This window comes from Capricornis sumatraensis, chromosome 4 (assembly GCF_032405125.1).
Source record: "Capricornis sumatraensis isolate serow.1 chromosome 4, serow.2, whole genome shotgun sequence".
Classification (NCBI taxonomy): Eukaryota; Metazoa; Chordata; class Mammalia; order Artiodactyla; family Bovidae; genus Capricornis; species Capricornis sumatraensis.
This window is the reverse complement of record NC_091072.1, coordinates 7,480,596-7,500,525: the sequence shown is the minus strand read 5'-3', so window position 1 is coordinate 7,500,525 and position 19,930 is coordinate 7,480,596. Positions and strand designations below refer to the sequence as shown.

The 19,930-nt window shown below is 45.5% G+C and overlaps 1 protein-coding gene across 1 annotated transcript in view; it reads left to right on the top strand.

Annotated features, from left to right (window-relative positions):
- The window catches only part of CSGALNACT1 (chondroitin sulfate N-acetylgalactosaminyltransferase 1), a 327,536-nt gene that overhangs the window by 146,644 nt on the left and 160,962 nt on the right, over window positions 1-19,930 (top strand). Inside the window, exon 2 of the mRNA XM_068970844.1 lies at window positions 9,185-9,278. The gene's annotated coding sequence lies outside the window, so the exon portion shown is untranslated. The remainder of the gene's footprint in view (window positions 1-9,184; window positions 9,279-19,930) is intronic.

The following is a 19,930-nucleotide window of genomic DNA, read 5'->3' as shown; positions in this document are numbered from 1 at the left end:
GTGTATATATAAACAACAATCATAAATCTTGCTTCTGGAGGCTTTTATGGGTTCTAGTCTAGTGTGTTGTTTTCTGTAGCTTTTCATCCAACAACGATCTTAATTGCCTCAAAATATAACTACTCAGTCTTTAAAAAAATTTTCCCTATTTTTGTCTATTCAGTAATTGCTCTGCAATAAACTCACATATTTAAAGTATACATGGGCTTCCCTGGTGGTTCAGTAGCCCCACTGCTGGGGACCCAGGTTCCATCCCTGGTTGGAGAGCCAGATCTCACATGCTGCAGCTAAGAGTTCTCACTGACGACTAAAAGATCTCACACGCTGCGATGGAGATCGAAGCTCAAAGGTCCCATGTGCAGCAATGAAGACCTGGTGCAGCCAAATAAATAAATATTTTGAAAAAGATGCATTCCACCTTCAGAGGTACTATAAAAAAATTAAGTATACAACTTGATTAGTTTTTTAAAAAATTTATTTATTTATTTTAATTGGAGGCTAATTACAATATTGTAGTGTTTTTTGCCATACATTGACACGAATCAGCCATGGGTGTACATGTGTTCCCCATCCTGAACCCCCTCCCACCTCCCTCCCCATCCCATCCCTCAGGGTCATTCCAGTGCACCAGCCCTGAGCACCCTGTCTCATGCATCAAACCTGGACTGGGGATCTATTTCACATATGGTAATATACATGTTTCAAAGCTATTAGTTTTAATACACATATGAAACCGTCCCCCAAATCAAGATAGTGATCAGATACACATCACCAGGAGAGTTTCCATCTGCCCCTTGGTAATCCCACCATGCTGCCTCTCCTGGTGCCCCCGACCCTCTATGCCCACCCCCAGGCAAACTCTGACCTGCTAGAATTTTATATATGGAATCGTACCGTATATTTTCTATTTGTCTGGCTTCTTTCCCTCAGCATGACTGTCATTCTCACTCCTACATGGACCGATAGTTCACTCTTTCTTACTGCGTGTTACTCCCAATATTGTTGTTTACTCTTTACCCCTGTCTTGCTTAACTGGACACGGCATGGAATGAAAACATATTTTAATGATTTTAAAAATATTTATTGGGTTAAATATCTGTGTTTCTCATTCTTACTTTTCATTTTGTTGTTATCTGGTATATGTAGTAAGTAGTATACAGAAATTGTAGATTTCTTGAGAGTAACACCCATTGTACTCAGTATGCATATTTAAAAAAATTGATATCTATAAACAGTATTGCTATTTATTTGAACATTGAGATTACAATTTTCTCCTGTCTTGCTGACTCTCAGGTACCAAAAAAAGCATCCTTCCCTTGGCCTAACCCAATAAATTGATTGAATAAATTCAGTTCTATAAATATTTACACATAGTTTTCATTTTCATGGTGAAATATTTCTTCTGTTGATGTTTAAATCTTTTTTTTTTGAAAGTAGGAACAGTATGTTCTCAATTTCCTTGCAGCTGGAGCATAACATGAAGTAAACTAAAAAAAAATGGCTACAGCAAAAATAATATATTTCCAAGATAATAAGAGTTCATTTGAGAGGCAAGTCTATTTTTCTAATGTTCTTTACCAGCACCATAGTATCTCTCAACTGTTGACACTTCTGCATCTGGGAAGGAGCAAGATAAAAATTACCATTCAGAATACCTGTTCAAGTTTGGTGAAAGATTTAATTTCTTCATCTGTCACTGTGTCACGAGCCCCGTGAATACTATAGATCAACCCTCGGTGCCAGAAGTGCTAGAGACTTGGCAGCATTGTGGGTAGAATTTAGCCAGAGGGAATTGTCAAGAAGCCAGAAAAAACAAGCTTCACCCATTCTGCACCTCAGCCTTGTGTTCTGGGTGGCTGTCCTGGGAAACCTGGGAATGCAGTAATTTAAAAAACTGAGCCCATAAATGGAGACGTATATACTGACCTTAACGATGCTGCAAGGATTCTAGGAGCAAGATAGACTTTTATGGAACACAATAAAAAGTAATTCAGTTACATTCTGTGCTGGAAGGTACCTTAGAGATGATCTGATCCAAACTTTCATTTTGTTGATGACCAGCCCCAAGGTCACACAGTAACTTAATGGCAGAACTGGGGCTAGACCAGGGATTTCTGAGCCATGCATGCATTTTCTATGTGGGCCCTCTCAGCGTTCCTGCCCCTGTTGTGTTGGGGCTGGTGTGTTGGAGTGTTCGGTGCTGGAAGGTGGGATTTGCTCTCTCTGAGCTGCCCTGTGGAGAGGTCTGTGTTCCCTGGGGCACTGCATCTGAGTGCTCTTCTTCCTGAGCATCTTGTCTTCTTAGGGGGTGAGTTTATTCTGCTGAATGGAGAGCTGTGCTTCCGGCTCTATCAGTTCTGTGAGGTGTGACGTTTGGTTAATGGGCAAACCCATGATTTTGATGGTCAGCTTACTCATTATCAACTAGTCTGGTAAAATCACTATACTCAGGAGGCTGTACCTTTAAGTCTTGAAAGAGCTTCTGCTTTTGAAAGCTCATCCCTCATCTTCACATCCAAGTCCAGGTGCTGTCCTGCTCATCTCTCCCTCCATCTGGGCGTGTGATGTATGTATCTCCCCCACCGATGGAATCCTCTTGGGGAGGGGAGGCAGCCGATAAAGACCAGCCTCCTTCACCGAGAACCACTGGCCCGATCCAGCCAGATTTGGAAAAACAGACTAAGACGTTGCGGACTTGCCTAAGGTCTCATAGTAACATGTTTAAGATGCTGCCTTAGTCCCGGCTGCTATAAGAGAACATCCAAACACACACTGGGTGGCTCATCAACAGCAGTCATTTGTTCTTCACAGTTATGGAGGCTGGAAGTCCAAGATCACAGGGTGAGCACGGTCTGGTTCTGATGAGGGCCCTTTTCTGGGCTGTGGACAGCTGACTTCTCACTGTGTCCTCACAAAGCGGGAAAAAAAAAAAAAAAAAAAGCAAGCTACCTTTCTTGTTACATCTCACAAGGGCACTAATCCACTCAACAGAGTAGCACCCTCATGACCTAATTACCTCCCAAAGACCCCCGTCTCCAAATACCAATGTATTGGGGTTAGAATTTCAACACAGTCCATAACAGATGAAAACCCGAGTCCCACACCGTGCCCAGGGTTGAGTGCTACAGGCCTCCCTCACGGGCATCTGTGATGTCACCACATGCCTGGCAGCTGCAGCGTCTCAGACAGGCAGGGCTGGCCTGGAGGGGTTTCAGAGAGGGTGTGTAACTGCAGACTCTGCTGAGAAAGAGCTCTCTTATAAAGGAGCATCAGCTGTCTCAGGTTCAGTCCCTGGGTCAGGAAGATCCCCTGGAGGAGGGCATGACAACCCACTCCAGTATTCTTGCCTGGAGAATCCCATGGACAGGGGAGCCTGGCGGGCTACAGTCCATGGGGTTGCAAAGAATCAGACATGACTGAAGTAACTTAGTTCGCACATCAGCTGTCTGTCTGTATCCCAACTGATGCAGGAGAAAGATGTGTGATTGGTCTCCCTATCAATGGCAAACAGAGCACTTTAGTCTCTTTCCTAGAGATTGGTGGTAACTCTGATTCCCTCCACTTCTAGCCTGTCTTTTGTGATGCTCTAATAGCATATTATTTGTGACTCTATTTAGCATATGAATCATTTCATTCTCCCTTGTATTAGCAGTTTTCATGTTGACAGTATAGGAGACGGCACACACAGGGCCCTCACGGGGACCCCACAGCCTAGGGTGGCAGGCACTTTGTAAATGCTTGGAATTTAAGGAGATACACTTATACTTGATACCCTTTAAGGCAACATTAGACCCATACATTTTAAAAGAGACTTCAAATAATTTAGCAACATAATCTTGCTCATCATCTTGGCAGCTCTGTTCATAGCATAGTAAGTAATGCTCAAAATTCTCCAAGCCAGGCTTCAGCAATATGTGAACCATGAACTTCCCGATGTTCAAGCTGGTTTTAGAAAAGGCAGAGGAACCAGAGATCAAATTGTCAACATTTGTTGGGTCATCGAAAAACCAAGAGAGTTCCAGGAAAGCGTCTACTTCCGCTGTATTGATTGCTTCTGCTTTAAGGCCTTGCACTGTGTGGACCACAACAAACTGGAAAATTCTTAAAGAGATGGGAATACCTGACCACCTGACTTGCCTCTTGAGAAATTTGTATGCGGGTCAGGAAGCAATCGTTAGAACTGGGCATGAAACAACAGACTGGTTCCAAATAGGGAAAGGAGTACATCAAGGCTGTATATTGTCACCCTGCTTATTTAACTTCTATGCAGAGTACATCATGAGAAATGCTGGGCTGGATGAAGCACAAGCTGGAATCAAGATTGCCGGGAGAAATATCAATAACCTCAGATATGCAGATGACACCACCCTTAATGGCAGAAAGCAAAGAACAACTCTTGATGAAAGTGAAAGAGGAGAGTGAAAAAGTTGGCTTAAAGCTCAACATTCAGAAAACGAAGATCATGGCATCTGGTCCCATCACTTCATGGCAAATAGATGGGGAAACAGTGGAAACAGTGAGACCTTATTTTTGGGGGGCTCCAAAATCACTGCAGATGGTGACTGCAGCCATGAAATTAAAAGACGCTTGCTCCTTGAAAGAAAAATTATGACCAACCTAGATAGCATATTGAAAAGCAGACATTACTTTGCCAACAAAGGTCCGTCTAGTCAAGGCTATGGTTTTTCCAGTGGTCATGTATGGATGTGAGAGTTGGAGTATAAAGAAAGCTGAGCACCGAAGAATTGATGCTTTTGAACTGTGGTGTTGGCGAAGACTCTTGAGAGTCCCTTGAACTGCAAGGATATCCAACCAGTCAGTTCTAATGGAGATCAGTCCTAAAAATTCATTGGAAGGACTGATGCTGAAGCTGAAATTCCAATACTTTGGCCACCCGATGTGAAGAACTGACTCATTAGGAAAAACCCTGATTCTGGGAAAGATTGAAGAGGAGGGGATGACAGAGGATGAGATGGTTGGATGGCATCACCAACTCAACAGACATGAGTTTGAGCATGCTCCAGGAGTTGCTGATGGACAGGGAAGCCTGGTGTGCTACAGTCCATGGGGTCGCAAAGAGTTAGACACGACTGAGCAACTCAACTGAACTGATCCGTGCTTATCACCGTTTATCAGAGTGATAAATTGAAGTGAAGATAGTGAGGATGCCACTTCACGGGCAGGATTAGGAATGAGAAAGGGGCATCATCTCATTCCCTGGTGGCTCAGCAGTAAAGAATCCGCCTGCCAATGCAAGAAACCTGAGCTCGATTCCTGGCTTGGGAAGATCCCCTGGAGGAGAAAATGGCAACCCACTCCAGCATTCTTGCCTGGAGAATCCCATGAACAGAGGAACCTGGTGGGCTGCAGTCACGGGGTCACAAAGAGTCAGACATGACTGAGCGACTGAACAGCAACACGTCCTCATCTCATTCGCTCTGCGTCTTTACACACAAGACCAGGACGCAGAGACTCTGTTGTTCGTTTCACAGAATAACAGAAGACAGGGTTTTGGGGGAAGAACTCATGACTTTTAAAATGTTTCCTAAAATGTACTGTTTTCAGTAGAATTATTTAATGTGGAAGGAATCTTGTCAAGAATATAGTAACATGCCATTTGTAACGTGTAGCATCCAAGGGCACTTTCTTTTCTGAAACATTCTTGAGAAGGATAATTTTAGAAGTTGGCTGCATACTTCCCGACCCTAAGTCTGCCCCGTCTCCCAGCGCAGTTACCCAGAGGACTCTGTTGATTAACACAAATGAAAACACTACCATCAAGATTTTAAAACATGTATATTATTATCCACATGTGCACACACACAAAAAAACCCCCCTGGGCAGCTTGAGTTGGCCGGTATGTTCCTAGTCTATCGGTGCTTTGGTTTGTTATGTTAGGCAGGCTTTTTTTCTTATTTTTAATATTTCAGGAGTCAATGTGTCTGATACTGATGTGGTTTAGATGGATTAAAGATTTAGATTTACACGTATGAATGTGAGGAAGCCTTGGAACTTAAGGTACCTGCCTTGAGGACCAGCCATGCCTTTGAAGTTCTTTGGAAGTCCTGGGAACTTTCACTTACTCATCGTGCGTTGAACAGTACAGCTTCCCAGATTGTTAAAATAGCATTGACCTCAGTGTCCTTGTTTTCAACTTCTCTTTTCCATAGTTGATTTTTGGCGATCTCCTTTGGCGTGATTAAAAGCTGACTTATTTATGGAGTGCTGCTAATTGATGGATGTCGAACTCTGTTAACTGTGGAGGGGGAGTGTCGGGGGCAGGCTTCCCAACCTTTCAAATCCCAACTGGGAAATTTCCAAAACTGAGTGTGTGGTTTTCCCATGGAACCTCTCCCAGCTACTCTCATGTACATCCTGCCTTCTCCTGCTCACTTTTTACCAAAACCAGAACTTGAGAGGCCACGGAAGCCCTGCCATAATCCTCTCTCTCTATGCCAAACTGAGGAGAGCACCAGGGCATCAGATGACTGGAGAGGAGCCCTCAGACCTGGACTCAGCCCGAGGGATGTCCTTGAGAACTAGTTTCTGAATTCGACAAAGCAAGGTGCTTGTCTCTGCTCTGTACCTGCAGTTGCTTTCTGGATTTAGCTTTTATTTTTAGCGCATTCTTATTGTCTCTGTCTTCGATACTCTGAAAGGCTTGTCCAAGAGCAGTTTGTCACTGTGATTTCTTGTGAAGAATGAGGGCTTCAGGAGTCTGGGGAGGGTCCTCAGATGCCGGCCGCATGTCTGCAGGTTACCGCTGGCAGCCACCCACCTATTGGAGAACCACCCATGAGGACCACCATGTTGCATCCTCGAGGAAGTCGAGGCTTGCGTTTCTTTTTCTTTTTAGAGCTTCGGTTTTGAAGTCAGGAAAATCCTGGCTTTACCATATACCTGTCCGAGAGGCTTCTTAGCACCTTTGAGCCTCATTTTCCCCATCTTTAGAATGGGGAGGTTATTGCAGGCTCCCATGGCATCGCTGTGGGGATGGCAGGAGCTCAGCCTGGGAGCAGCTCTTGCAGTGTGAGGCAGGCACGTGGCAGGCGAGTGGGTGATGACCCCTGCCGTCCTCCTAATGGGAGAAGCCCAGCTGCACACACCCCGTCCTCTGTGTATCTGAGGCTCACCTCCAGTGATTTTCCATGATGGCACCTCCCCTCTCATCTTGACCTCTAGGGAGTCTTGCCAGTGGTTCTGCCTTCCTGTGTCTCTCCTTTTCTATTACCAGCGAGAGATGACCACCTTCTTAGGGCACCTGATGTTTGGAACTGCAAGGAGACAATGTGCTTCCCGGAGCTGAGGAGCCGAGCGTCCGTGTGTGCTTTACTAGGAGGCGAGGAGAAGCAGGGCTGTCCTGTAACTCCTAACCTGTAGTCTGGCGTTGCCAGGACAGGCACTCGGGCTGGCCGGATGAATGGGGCCTCTGTGTGTGGATGAAAAAACCCAGAGTTTCTCTTCCAGTTGCTGCAGTGAGAAGAACAAGTTCGATTATTAATTTAATCATGTGGTAGCATGAGCTGACAGCCTATTTAGTTTCATTGTTAAAACAAGTGTGGTTTTGAATGATGTGGACTTTCCCTCTTACTTAGATGGCAAAGAATATTCATTACAGATATCAATAAAGACCATGCTGGTGATCCCGCCTCCAAAGCTGCCCCTGCTGCGTGCAGAAAAGGCAGAATAGGACATTTAAGTGGTTGAGAATGAGAATGGGAGACTGGAAGCCAAATTATAAACTCATTTCAACTCCTGGCCCGCAGGCCCTAGAGTGGCCTTATTTGTTGTCAAGGATGGAAAACAACTCGGATTCAGGTCCAAGTGATTATTCGACTTTGGCATTGCTGCGGGGCTGCCAACTGCAGTTCCATTTAGACACAGATTAATTAGCCAGGCAGGGACGGAAGTGGGCTGGGAGAGAGAAGCCGGGAGAGACAGCGCAGCGGGGGGGACTGGCGGGGCCGGGGTGAGGGGAAGGCCCCGGCTGGCCCACCGCTTCAACAGTTAACCCACAGGAAAGCGGATCCAGATGGCCCCTTCTATGGTGACGCACCTCACGCCGTACTGACTGACTCGGTGTCCGTGCTGCAGAGAAACTTTCAAACTTGGGCGCAGGGAGAAACAGCACGTGACAGCCCCCAGCACTGGCACCGGGAGGCCGACCCCGCGGACCTGAGCCGCTTATCAATTTGTCTTTGTCCCGCTGCAACCACCCTGGACCTTTTTTTAAAAAAATTATTATTTTTATTCCTGCCTGTGAAACGGGAACCATAGAGTATTTTCGTGTGTGTGTGTGTGTGTGTGTGTGTGTGTGTGTGTGTGTGTGTGTGTGTGCGCGCGCGCGCGCGCGCGCTATGACTTGAATTATAAAGACAGATGAGATGAAATCACAAACTCGGGAAAACACGACTCTGCGTAAAGGAGTTGAAGATAGAATTATTCGCGTGTTTAATCGCGGGGGCGAATCCTCTCCGGAGTGTTTCCCCCGGTGCTGTGCTCGTACCTCTTTTGCGTCCGCGTTGATCTCCGTGGACACAGGGGCGCTCGGTGGATTCCTGAAAGGCCGGGGAGCACAGGGCTGGACGGAGCGGGCGCAGGGGGGGCGTCCGGGGAGGAGGCGGGTCCCGCGGGCGGTGCGCGCCCGCCGGGCGGTGCTGGGGGCGTCCGCAGGGGTGGCGGAGGGGGCGCGTCTCGGGGAGCTGGGCTCTCCAACTTCCCCGGGGTTTGCTGTTTTGTAACATTTCTTCCTTCCCTACGACCGACCATTAGAAAAAAGTGGCGGCGCGGCGCGCGGTCCCCCGACACCACCTGAACCGCGGCTTCGCTGCGGACTCACAGCCCAGGCCCCGGCGCCTTCGGGAGCCAGCGGGCACCCTTCCTGCCTGCGAGGTTTGCTTTTTCTGGGTTCTTTTCCAAGAGTGTGACTCTGCTTTGCTTTTACACACGTATCTACATGGCTCTCGGCATTTATTTTAAACCTGATCTTTTTTTTTTTTTTTTAAACAGATGCTTTGCATTTTACCTATTGAAATAGAAAAGGGAAAATACCATCCTGCTTTTTGGGGCAGGACTTTGGTTGGATAAATTGTATTTTAGATCCTAAGTGACTTAAAATTTTGTAATATCGTCTATATTTAAGACGTGGAAATTCCCAGAAGTGACTCCTGTTTTTATTTTTTAGATTCCTTTCCATTTCAAGGAGGAAAGTCAAGATATCTTTACTCAGTGGAAGAATGATGTAGTTTCCTCCTAACCTTCTTTTCTTATGCTTCCAGGTAAGTGAGTCTGTTAATCATGAATTTCTTAAGAAATGAATCTTTGTATAGTCTGAGTTTATTCAGTATTCTGGCTGTGTTTGAAATGTGCTGAATTTCATTTTACTTCCAATAGTTCCATTAATAACAGATTATTATTTTAAGATATGAGTGCTTTTTCAAGGTAGTATAATTACTTGGCTGCCTTGGAAAATTCTTTTATTCACTTGTAAAGCCTATAATTTACATTTAATTCTGCCAGCTTCTTCAGAATTTATCTCTTCTCAGAATGGCAAATGCCAATAATGTAGTTAGAAGAACTACGTAATTCTTTTTTTAAAAATTCACCTGAATAGGATCATTTGTTCTTCTTTTGGAAGTTGTGATGAAATGTTAAGCTTTCTCAAATATTTAACCCATAATCAAAAGGCCATTGTAATTTTTACCATGCTATAAAATAATTATTTAAATAAAATAGGAAATTGAAGGATGATCTTACTTTCTGACTTATAGCATCTCAGGGGAATACCTTCTAGAACTCTTGGAGAATAGTACCCTGACAGATTGTATGGTTGGTTTTAGATTTGGGGACACATGTAAATCTCGGGGACGTTGTTTTAGTTCCGCTCTTGTAAGCAGTGATTTTGAATTTCTCTACAATAAGATATTTTATTACATTTGGCAAGACTAAACTTTGAAAAAAACCTGAGAACTTCAGGGACATCATTAGTTGAAATGGAACAGTATGAGATGGGAAGTCATGTATGTGGTTCTTACCTTCAGCAGAGCAAACCTTTATTTTAGTTTTCTATGGAGATGAATCTATGGACGTAAAAATGAAAATAGATAAGCTGTGCTCACCATATGCATACCTTCAGGAAAACCCCTTCACTGGTCTTCTTCATTCAACAAATTGCTAGAGAGGTTTTGTTTTGATTTTTAATGTTTACTATTGTTGTACTGTTTGAGATAAAAGGCTGAAAACCAACATGTTGGATGTGATTTTGTTTTAATGAACTGCTTTATACCCAAACAATGGCGAGTGAGGAGTTAAAGGGATTGTATCTGAGTTACCAGTAATGAAAAATAAAAACAACCTTGGCCAAAGTTAATAATAACCACAATACAACAATAGTAATAATACAAAAATAACCAAACAGTAATTGTTCACAAATTCTTTTCTGAGTAGAGACTTGAGTGGCTAAGAGGCCTAAGTGATCCAAGGCTACTTTGAGGGTCACAATGGAAGTCTTCTAATCTGAGGTATCTCAATGTTTAATGTTTTTGAAAATGACTTGGATGATGTGGACGATAATAGTGTCATTAGAACATCATGATATTAAAACCTTGAGATGATTGTAGAAAAGAGCCAGAGTAAACTGTACAAAATAGAGAAGTAATGAGAAATAATCCAATTACGATGTTCATACCCCAGGATGAAGTGATGAGGGAGGCCCAGCTGGGTTTTGATGAGGGTCTGGTCTCTGTACGTCCTGCTGCAGAGACAGGGTGTTGATGGGGAGTCAGGCTGCACTGGGACAGTGGGGGCTTGGGAAAACCTCCGGGTTTCCAGGAACTGTGGGCTTCCCAGGTGGCGCTAGTGGTAAAACAACCCGCCTGCCACGCAGGAGACAAAAGAGACTTGGGCTAGAAAGATCCCTGGGAGGAGGGCAGGGCAACCCGCCCCAGGATTCTTGGATAGAGGTCAGTATCGTGGACATTATCCCATGGACAGAGGAACCTGGTGGCCTATATTCACTCCATAGGGTCACAAAGAGGCGGACACGACTGAAGCGACTTAGCATGCCTGCATACTCCTTGTAATCTGAGTTCCTTATAGATGTAGGGCTTTGGAAGTCCCTCAATGGTGGACCTTCACCAGACCTGCAGGGGCCAGCCGTGTAAACTGGGAAAGAGTGGCTGGTTGGCAGGTGTATCTGCCCTGTGCACGGTGGTCCCGGAGTCCCAGCCGGGAGAGGTGGTTGGCGTTCACCAGCTTGAGGTGCTGGAAGGCTCCCCCGGTGATCTCCTGGTCTCCTCCGTGTCCCCCTGGTGCCTTCGATACCACCCGGCCTTCTCTGTGAATTGCTGCCCACTGAGTGCATGACCCCACCCCGAGCCCAGTGTCTCCACACTCTCTCCCACTGGGAGCTCTTCCTTCCCTGCCACCCTCCAGGGAACATTTACTGGTCCTTCAGTGGCAATCCCCCTGTGGGGCTTCTAGCGCTCAGACACAGGTCCTGGCACCTGGATACGCTGAAAGAGGCATGGCATGGTTGATGAAAACAGAGGAAGGGAATATAGGGGATCTGGGCCTATGGGAACCGCATCCCTCTGCTTCCCTCCCCCCGCAGAACAGACACCTGGCACTGTCTCCTTGTCACAGTCCCACGACGGCCGCCTGGGCCCCTGAGCAGGATGCTGACCCGGCGGGTCTCACTCTGTGATCCAGTTAGTTCCTCAGCTGCGGTCTGCAGGGTCCAAGCTCTGTTTGTGGCCAGATCACCCTGTAGTTCTTTGCAGCTCTGCGAGCCCATGCATGACACGTGTCTATCAGATAATGTGAAGTAGTAGCCTTTGGAACGAAGGGGTGTTACAAGTAAATATGGATATAAAACTATAATGGAGTAGCTGGCAGGTTGTGCCTATTTGCAAAACTAGAGAATCAGGTAGAGAAGTTGGTATAGATAGTTTACGAAGTGGCCTTCTTTGGGATCTGTTTTGGACTTCCACAGTCTTTCCACTTAATGGAATGAGACGTGAAGAATGTAAGCTTGTCATGAGTGCCAGTGTCTGCTGCTGCAATTTTCATTTATCCTCCTGAACCACAGTTCTTTTTCCGCAGCTGGGGCTTCTCCAGGCCAGGCCAGGAGAGGCACTCTGGCCCGATGCGGCCTGCCACGGGGCGGCCGTCTCTTGTCTGCTGATTGTCACCTCCTCAGGCCTGGCTTCTGTCTCTTCTGCTCTGTTCCGGGGCTCTGCTCGTTGAGATTCTCTTTCCATCAAGTGGGTTTCTTGCTTCAGCCTCTCATGGCTGTGTCTTGCCCTGCCGGCCCCTCACTCCCCAACCCCCACCTCCTCCTTCCTCTGCGCCCCTCCTCACTGCGTTCCTGCTCTGGACTCAGCCCTGGAAATCCATCCTGGCCTTTGCCTGGCCTGGGGCTGGGCCCTGTCGCCTGCACCACCCTCCACTCTCTGCAGTTGTTCGCCTGCTGGGTCTTTGTCCTGTGGCCATCATCGTCCTCAAAGGGGGCTCCGTGTCTACGTTTGCAACGCCCAGCATATGTTTGTCTGAATGCACGTTCACAAACATTTGGATGAATTTCTGGTATCTGAAAACCCACATCAGAACCAAGTATTGTCAGTATTTTAATTTGCTGAGGGCTTGACTGTGTACGGTCTGGGTGACTGAACACGCATGCAGTCACAGTATACCTGTCTGTTCTCTGTCTTCTCTTCCCCCCTCTGTCTTCTCTTCCCCTCTCTGTCTTCTTTCTCTTTCACATTTGTTTTCTGTGCTACCGTGGATAGGAGGGATGTGAACTGGTGCTCTAACTCTAGTACCAGCGCCTGCTTAGGTTAAATAAATTCTTTTTTAAGTAAGTCACGGAAGGTTGGCCATAACCCAGGTGTCCACTGGTGGTGAATGGTTAAACAAAATGTGGTCTGTGCACTCCATGGAATAGTACTCAGCCTTAAAAAGGAAGCAGATTCTAACACATGCTACCACACGGATGTTGAACTCAAGGATGTTATACAAAGGTGAAATCAGCCAACCACGAAAGGGCAGACACTGTATGATTGCACTTTTAGGAGGTAGCTGGAACAGTCATACTCATGACGACACAGAGTAGGATGGTGGTTGCCAGGGGTTGAGGGAGTGGAGGATGGAGTTGTTTAACACGGTTTAAATTTTCAAGACGAAGTTCTAGAGAGTGATTGCACAACAGTGTGAATATACTTGAAAATTGTGAAGAAAATAAACTTTATGTTATGTGTATTTTATCATAATTAAAGACAACAAAGTAAGTCAAAGACTTGACTTTAAAAAAGAATAATAATCCTTTAAAAGTAAAAAAAAAAAAAAGTTGAAAGGGATTTCTTTTTTTTTTTTTTGCCACTTAATTTTTTTAATGAAAGGGATTTCTTTGATTTAGGGACTTTCCCTTCCTTGAGCTTAATTTTTCACTTGTGTAGAGTGTAAAAAAAAAAGATTGATTTATGTACTTTTGGCTGTGTTGGGTCTTTGTGTGGCGCTCGGGCTTCTCATTGCGGGGGCTTCTCTTGTTGCAGAGCACGGACTCTGGGGTGCTGGGGCTCAGTAGCTGTGGCCCACGGGCTTAGTTGCTCTGCGGCATGTATTATCGGCATGTTTTATCTTCCCTCAACCAGGGATGGAACACGTGTCCCTTGCATTGACAGGTGGATTCTTAACCACTGGACCACCAAGGAAGTCCTACGTAGATTTTTAACTCACTTTTCATTAAAAAATTGTATTGTGTAAGAAAAACAAATTATCTTTCCATTGACGAGACCTTTGGAATTTACTTTTAGACCTTGTTATTCCTTTTCTTAGTGTTGCCTGTATTTTCAGTTAAAATCTGGTTCAAAATGACCCACTTCCTCACCTGTTTTTCTTCAGCAAAGGTAACAGGATCTTATTGCTCGTCTGGAATTACTTGTATGACATTGAAAATCAATATGAGGAGCAGGAATGTTTTTTTCTGTCCCAAGAAGAGAGCATGACAGAGTCTAGGGTTTAATTTGACTGCTCATAAGGAGACAGCTGGGCTTCCATTGTGGTTCAGATGGTAAAGAATCTGCCTGCAGTGAGAGAGACCCCAGTTCAGTCCCTGGGTCAGGAAGATCCCCTGGAGGAGGCCATGGCACCCCACTCCAGTATTCTTGCCTGGAGAATCCCAGGGACAGAGGAGCCTGGCAGGCTGCAGTCGATGGGGTTGCAAAGAGTCAGACATGACTGAGCAACTATCTCTAATACTTTCAAGGAGACAGCTACTTTAAGTCTTGCCTTTTTATTTTATATTTTCCATTACACTAATGGCCCTTTCAAGTTGAAAATCATGACCCTACAACTGTAAATAAAACTCTGGTGCTTGAAAGGGCACAGTTTCACAAGGTTCAGCTGACACTTGGGAAGCAGTTGTCTCAAAGGTTCTGACCCGTTAGGTAGTATGTTTCCTGAAGAATTTAAAATGAAACTTGAATCCCTTCAACCTAGGGGCACACTGGCTGAGAAGGAAAAGTAGAGATCGGGTGAGGCCGTGTGTGAAGGTTTGAGGGGAAAGTGGGAATGAAGGTCAGAGGCGGAGGGTGGGCAAAAGAAGGAATTAGGACCTTATGGAAACTTCGAGCTCAATTGTTACTGAGGTTTTTAATGTTCCAAATGTGATCCTATGGTCAAGGCCTCTAGAAAAAATGAAATTCATCTCTACTATTGGGAAACTCATTCAAATTGATATTGTAAATTTTTTTGGTAAAGTTTTTTTTGAAAAACATGGTAATTAGGAGTAATAGTGTTTATACTTGAATGTTGTGATAAAGACATGCATATTTTCAGTTCAACAAAAATGTGAGACTTATTATTGGGTTGGCCAAAAGGTTCATTTTTTTCCCCCGTAAGATGGCTCTGGTAGCGTTTAGTTGTCTTTAACTTCATTCAAAACAATTTTGTTAGATTGTATTGTGACAGCTAGCATATCAGCATGGATTTTAAAAAACTCACCAAGATTGGTGAATTGTTGTGTAGCTATAGGATTGTAGCTTTAGTATTGAAGATGGAAGAAAAGCCCCAACATATTATGCTTTATTGTTTCAAGAAAGGCAAAAACGAAAGTGAAACACAAAAAATGATTTATGCAGCGTATGAGGAAGGTGCTGTGACTGAAGGAACGTGTCAGAAGTGGTTTGCAGGATCTCGTGCTGGAGATTTCTTGCTGGACGATGCTCCACGGTCGGGTAGACCAGTTGAAGTTGATAGCAACCAAAACGAGACATTAATTGAGAACAGTCAACCTTATGCCGTGTGGGAGGCAGGCAGCATGCTCCAAGTATCGAAATCAGTCTTGAGCATCACGTGCTCCAGCTTGGCACCAGCTTGGTCATCTTCACTGCTTCGATGTTTGGGCGCCACATAAGTTAAGTGGAAACACTGTCTTGAGCGTATTTTTGCAGAAGAGTCTCTACTTAAACATAACAAAAACATTACCTGTTTTTAAAGCAAACTGTGAGGGATGATGAGAACTGGAAACTGTATAATAATGTAGAATAGAAGAGTTCATAGGGCAAGTGCAGTGAACCACCACCAACCACAGCAAAGGCTAGTCTTCATCCAAAAAAGGTAGCGTTGTGAATTTGGTGGGCCTGAAAGGGAGTCCTCTATTATGAGCTCGTTCTATAAAACCAAAAGATGAATTTCGACAGATAGTGCTCCCAGTTAGACCAGCTGAAGGCAGCACTTGATGAAAATTTTGTGGAATTGGTCAACAGAAAGTGCATAATTCTCTACCAGAGCACCACAAGACCGCATGTTTCTTTGATGACCAGGCAAAACTGTTACAGCTTTGTAAAGTAAAAACTGTTACTGATTCCTCCGCTGGATTCACCAGACATTGCGCCTTTGGATGGCTTTGGGATTTTTTTTTTTTTTTTTGGTCTTTGCAAAATTCTCCTAATAAAAGAAAATTCCATTTCCTGGAAGACTGTAAAAGGCACCTGAAATAGTTCTTTGCTTAAAAAGATAAAAAGTTTTGGGAAGGTGAAATTATGAAGTTGCCTGAGAAATGGCAGAGTGTAGTGGAACAAAATAATAAACATGTTCAATAATGTTCTCGGTGAAAATGAAAAATGAGTGTTTTGTTTTTACTTAAAAACTAAAGTAACTTTCTGGCCAAACCAACATATGCTAGACTTGAACCCTGTCAGTTACCGAGTGCCAGTTCTTGGATTGGAATCCAGTCCCTGGTGAAGGTGTCAGTCACCTGCAGAGAAATGAGAAAAATAAAGTGATGTTTTCAAAGAGCTAACATTCACTTTAAAGGAATAATGTTTACTTTGAGCTTCTGGTCTTTTTTCTTATATATTAAAATGTAAAATATTTATTCTTTTAGAATATAATGATAGTTAATATTTAAAATTTCTATTTCTTGGCAAATTAAAATGTTGGATATCATTCAAGATTCGTGGTTACAAGAACCAGAAATGAACTAGACTGCCTTAGGAAAGGAATCTGTTGGAATTTGCACAAGGTCATGTGTGTGTGTGCTAAGTTGCTTCAGGTGTGTCCGACTCTTTGTAACCCCATGGATGGTAGCACTTCAAGCTCCTCTGTTCATGGGAGTCTCCAGGCAAGAATACTGAAGAAATTTCCATGCCCTCCTTCAGGGAATCTTCCCGACCCAGGGATTGAACCAGCGTCTCTTGTGGCTCCTGCAGGCAGGTTCTTTACCGCCAGCTCATATCTGATAAAACTTCCACCCAGGGCTACTGGTATCATTAATGTGTTTTCTGAGTTTATAAAACACATGACAGCTTTGTCCCAAGCCAGTGGGGTATATACCAAGGGATAGAGGTCTTGATGGCTGGAAAATAATAGATTAACTTGAAGTTAAATTAAGTACCATCACATGACATATACCATTGGCATTTTTTGATGATTTTCTGCAGCAAGGTGAAGTGTAACGTTACCTGTAGCCTTGGCCTCATTTGAGTCCTGCTGTTGGAATGGGAGCTGTCCCTGGGGGTGGATTAGCTACTTGCGTGTGGGCGCGTTTGTGGTTTTGTGTTAGGCAGTCACCTAACTTTTCTTCCTCTGAAGTTCTTGCTGTGTGTTTCAGTGTTATTTTTGCTTATCTCACTGTAATTTGATAAGGCATGTTAACCCTTGTAGTGCTTATTTAGGAAGCCAGATTGTGGAGCGTTCTAGAACGCTCTGACCGCTGTTATAGAAACTCTCGCTCCCCTTGGCTTGTCTGGTGACCTCCTCTGGTTTTCTCCCTCTTTCTGTGGCTGATCCTGGGTGGCCCCCTCCCCAGTCCTTACAGGTCCGTGTTCCCCAGCGTCCCATCCTCTCCGCCCTCTCGCTCTGTGTCATCCACGCAGTCTCCTCGGCTCTAGGTGCTGACCTTGTGCTGACCTCACGTTTGTTTCCCCAGCTCACTCTGCCATCTGAAGTCCCCAGCTCCCTGCACTCATTATGCTCCCCTGGGCTCCCCCAGACCCCAGCCAGAACCCCCAAGATACCCTGACGTTGTTACTGTCACTCGGGGGCTTACGTGATCCTTCGCCAAGTGCCTGCACCCTGCCCATCCTCTTCCTTTTAAAAAATTTTTACTTAATTAACATTTTATTTTTTAATTTTGTGACTGTGCTGGGTCTTTGCTGCTGCGTCCTGCCCCTGGAACACCCTTCCAGGCTCCTCGGCTGGGCCAGTTCCTGCTGGTTCTCCGTGACTTGACTCTGGTGGTCTCTCTTTCCAGGCTTCTCCCTTCCCCCTGAGCTGACCTGTGGGCTCCCCTCTCCTTTTATGGCCCCTACTGTGTGGTGTTACTGCATTTGGTTTTCTTGCCTTTTGTTCCTGTTACCCGGTCCATGGTGTCTGGAGCATCCTGAGCACCCCCAGGACCACTCCACACCCCCAGGGACTGGCGCTAAGCAGGTGCCCTGCAGGATGAATGGTTGGCAGGAGTTTGAGCGGGCCCGCCTGTGCTCCTGCCGAGGAGGGGGGTGCAGCGGACTCGCACTGTCAAGGGATTCAAACCAGCGTCTCCTGAGTCAAGTTGTGGGAGAAGCTGAGGATGAAGAAGTACATGAATGAAAGAAAATAGCTTGTCAGAAGGGCACCAGAGAAACAGCTTGCTTTATGCCCTCTCCTGCACTTCCCAGCTCGTGTTTCCGGTTGTGTTTCTTTGGTTTGGGAAACACGCGTACGTGGCCACCAGTCTGCCAGCTTGCAGGCTGCATGCCAGCGTTTCTCCCCTCTAGGAGCAGACCGAAGGTGTATGTGGGCGTCTCCTTTCTCCTCAAATTCTTCTGTAACTCGGGGCACACAGGCTCTCACCCTGGCACGTCTGGTTGTTCAGTTGATCGGTGTTGGAGTGGGTGCCTCCCTGTTTCTAGAGGCGAGGCAGTGGGCTCCACACTGGCCCTGGAATTGGGGTTGGAAGCTCAGCTCCATCGCTTACCAGTGCGGTGAGATGGACAGGTTTCTGCACCCCTCTACCCTTCATCTGGAAAGTGAGACAAACCTTTTAGAATTGTTGTGAGGATTGAGATGAATGTTTGTGAAGTACCTGGCACATCCTAAAGGTAGTCAGTCCTAAAGGAAATCAACCCAATGAATGTTCATTGGAAGGACTGGTGCTGAAGCTGAAACTCCAATACTTTGGCCACCTGATGCAAAGAACTGACTCATTGGGAAAGACCCTGATGCTGGGAAAGATTGAAGGCAGGAGGAGAAGGGGACGACAGAGGATGAGATGGCTGGATGGCATCACCAACTCAATGGATGTGAGTTTGGGGAAACTTCAGGAGATGGAGAAGGACAGGAAGCCTGGTGTGCTGCAGCCCATGGGGTCGCAAAGAGTCAGACGTGACTTGAGCCGCTGAATAACAATAACAACCTGGCACATAGTAGGGATGCAAGAGCTTACCAGTATTAACTAACAGGATGTAAACATTTACAGTTTTCCAAAATTGAAAATAAAACTGTGGTCCCTGCTCCTCCCTTTTCCTTTCCCAGCTTCCAAATGGAAAGAATTCGCTTGTTTATGGGCTAATTAATTAGTTAATTAAGCACACGTTGGTTTGCATGTCAGCCAGGAGTGCTCCACTGTGAGACACTGGAGGTTCGGGGAGATGGACAGTCCTGGCTCTATAGGAGCCCGTGGTGTGGTCCCTGAGCCACTGCACTGAGTCTTCTGGGATGCTGGGGACCCAGCCAGATCCCCCGGCTTCACTCGAAATCAGAATCTTTGGGGAGCTCGGTTGTTTCAGCTCTGGCCTCAGGAGCCTCAGAGTGACGCGAACTTCACCTTCTCATGGTGATCCTCGCTCCCAGGGCCCCCGAAGGAGCCGTGATCTCTGCTCTGGGCTTGACGTCTCGCTCTCTGCTGTTCCTGACTTACTCTGGAGCCTCTACCTGGCTGATGGCTGCAGAGCCTCGCTCGTGTGCTGGTGACTTCCCGCTGCATTTGTGGTGAGCATCTCACTACGCACACCCTTCTGATTCACACATTTTCAGCTGTGGTGCAGGTGTCCTTGTGTAGTTACTTACACAGTTGTCTTCTTGTGGCCAAACGTGGTTCAGCACTTCACTGGTTGGAAATATTTTATTTGGAAATAATTTCAGCTTATAGAAAAGTTTCAAACTGGAACCAAAAGCACACAAAGCCTTTACCCAGATCCTCCTATTGTTAATATTTTGCATCATTTGTTTTTCATTTGTGTGCTCATTCTCTCCCTCTCTCTAGTATATGTAAACAAAATTATTACACATCATATTTTCCTGAACCATTTGATGGACTAATAGAGTTTATACATCATATGGGTTTCCCTGGTGGCTCAGCCGATGAAGAATCTGCCTGCAGTGCAGAAGTCCTGGGTTCGATCCCTGTGTCAGGAAGATCCCTGGAGAAGGGAATGGCTACCCACTCCAG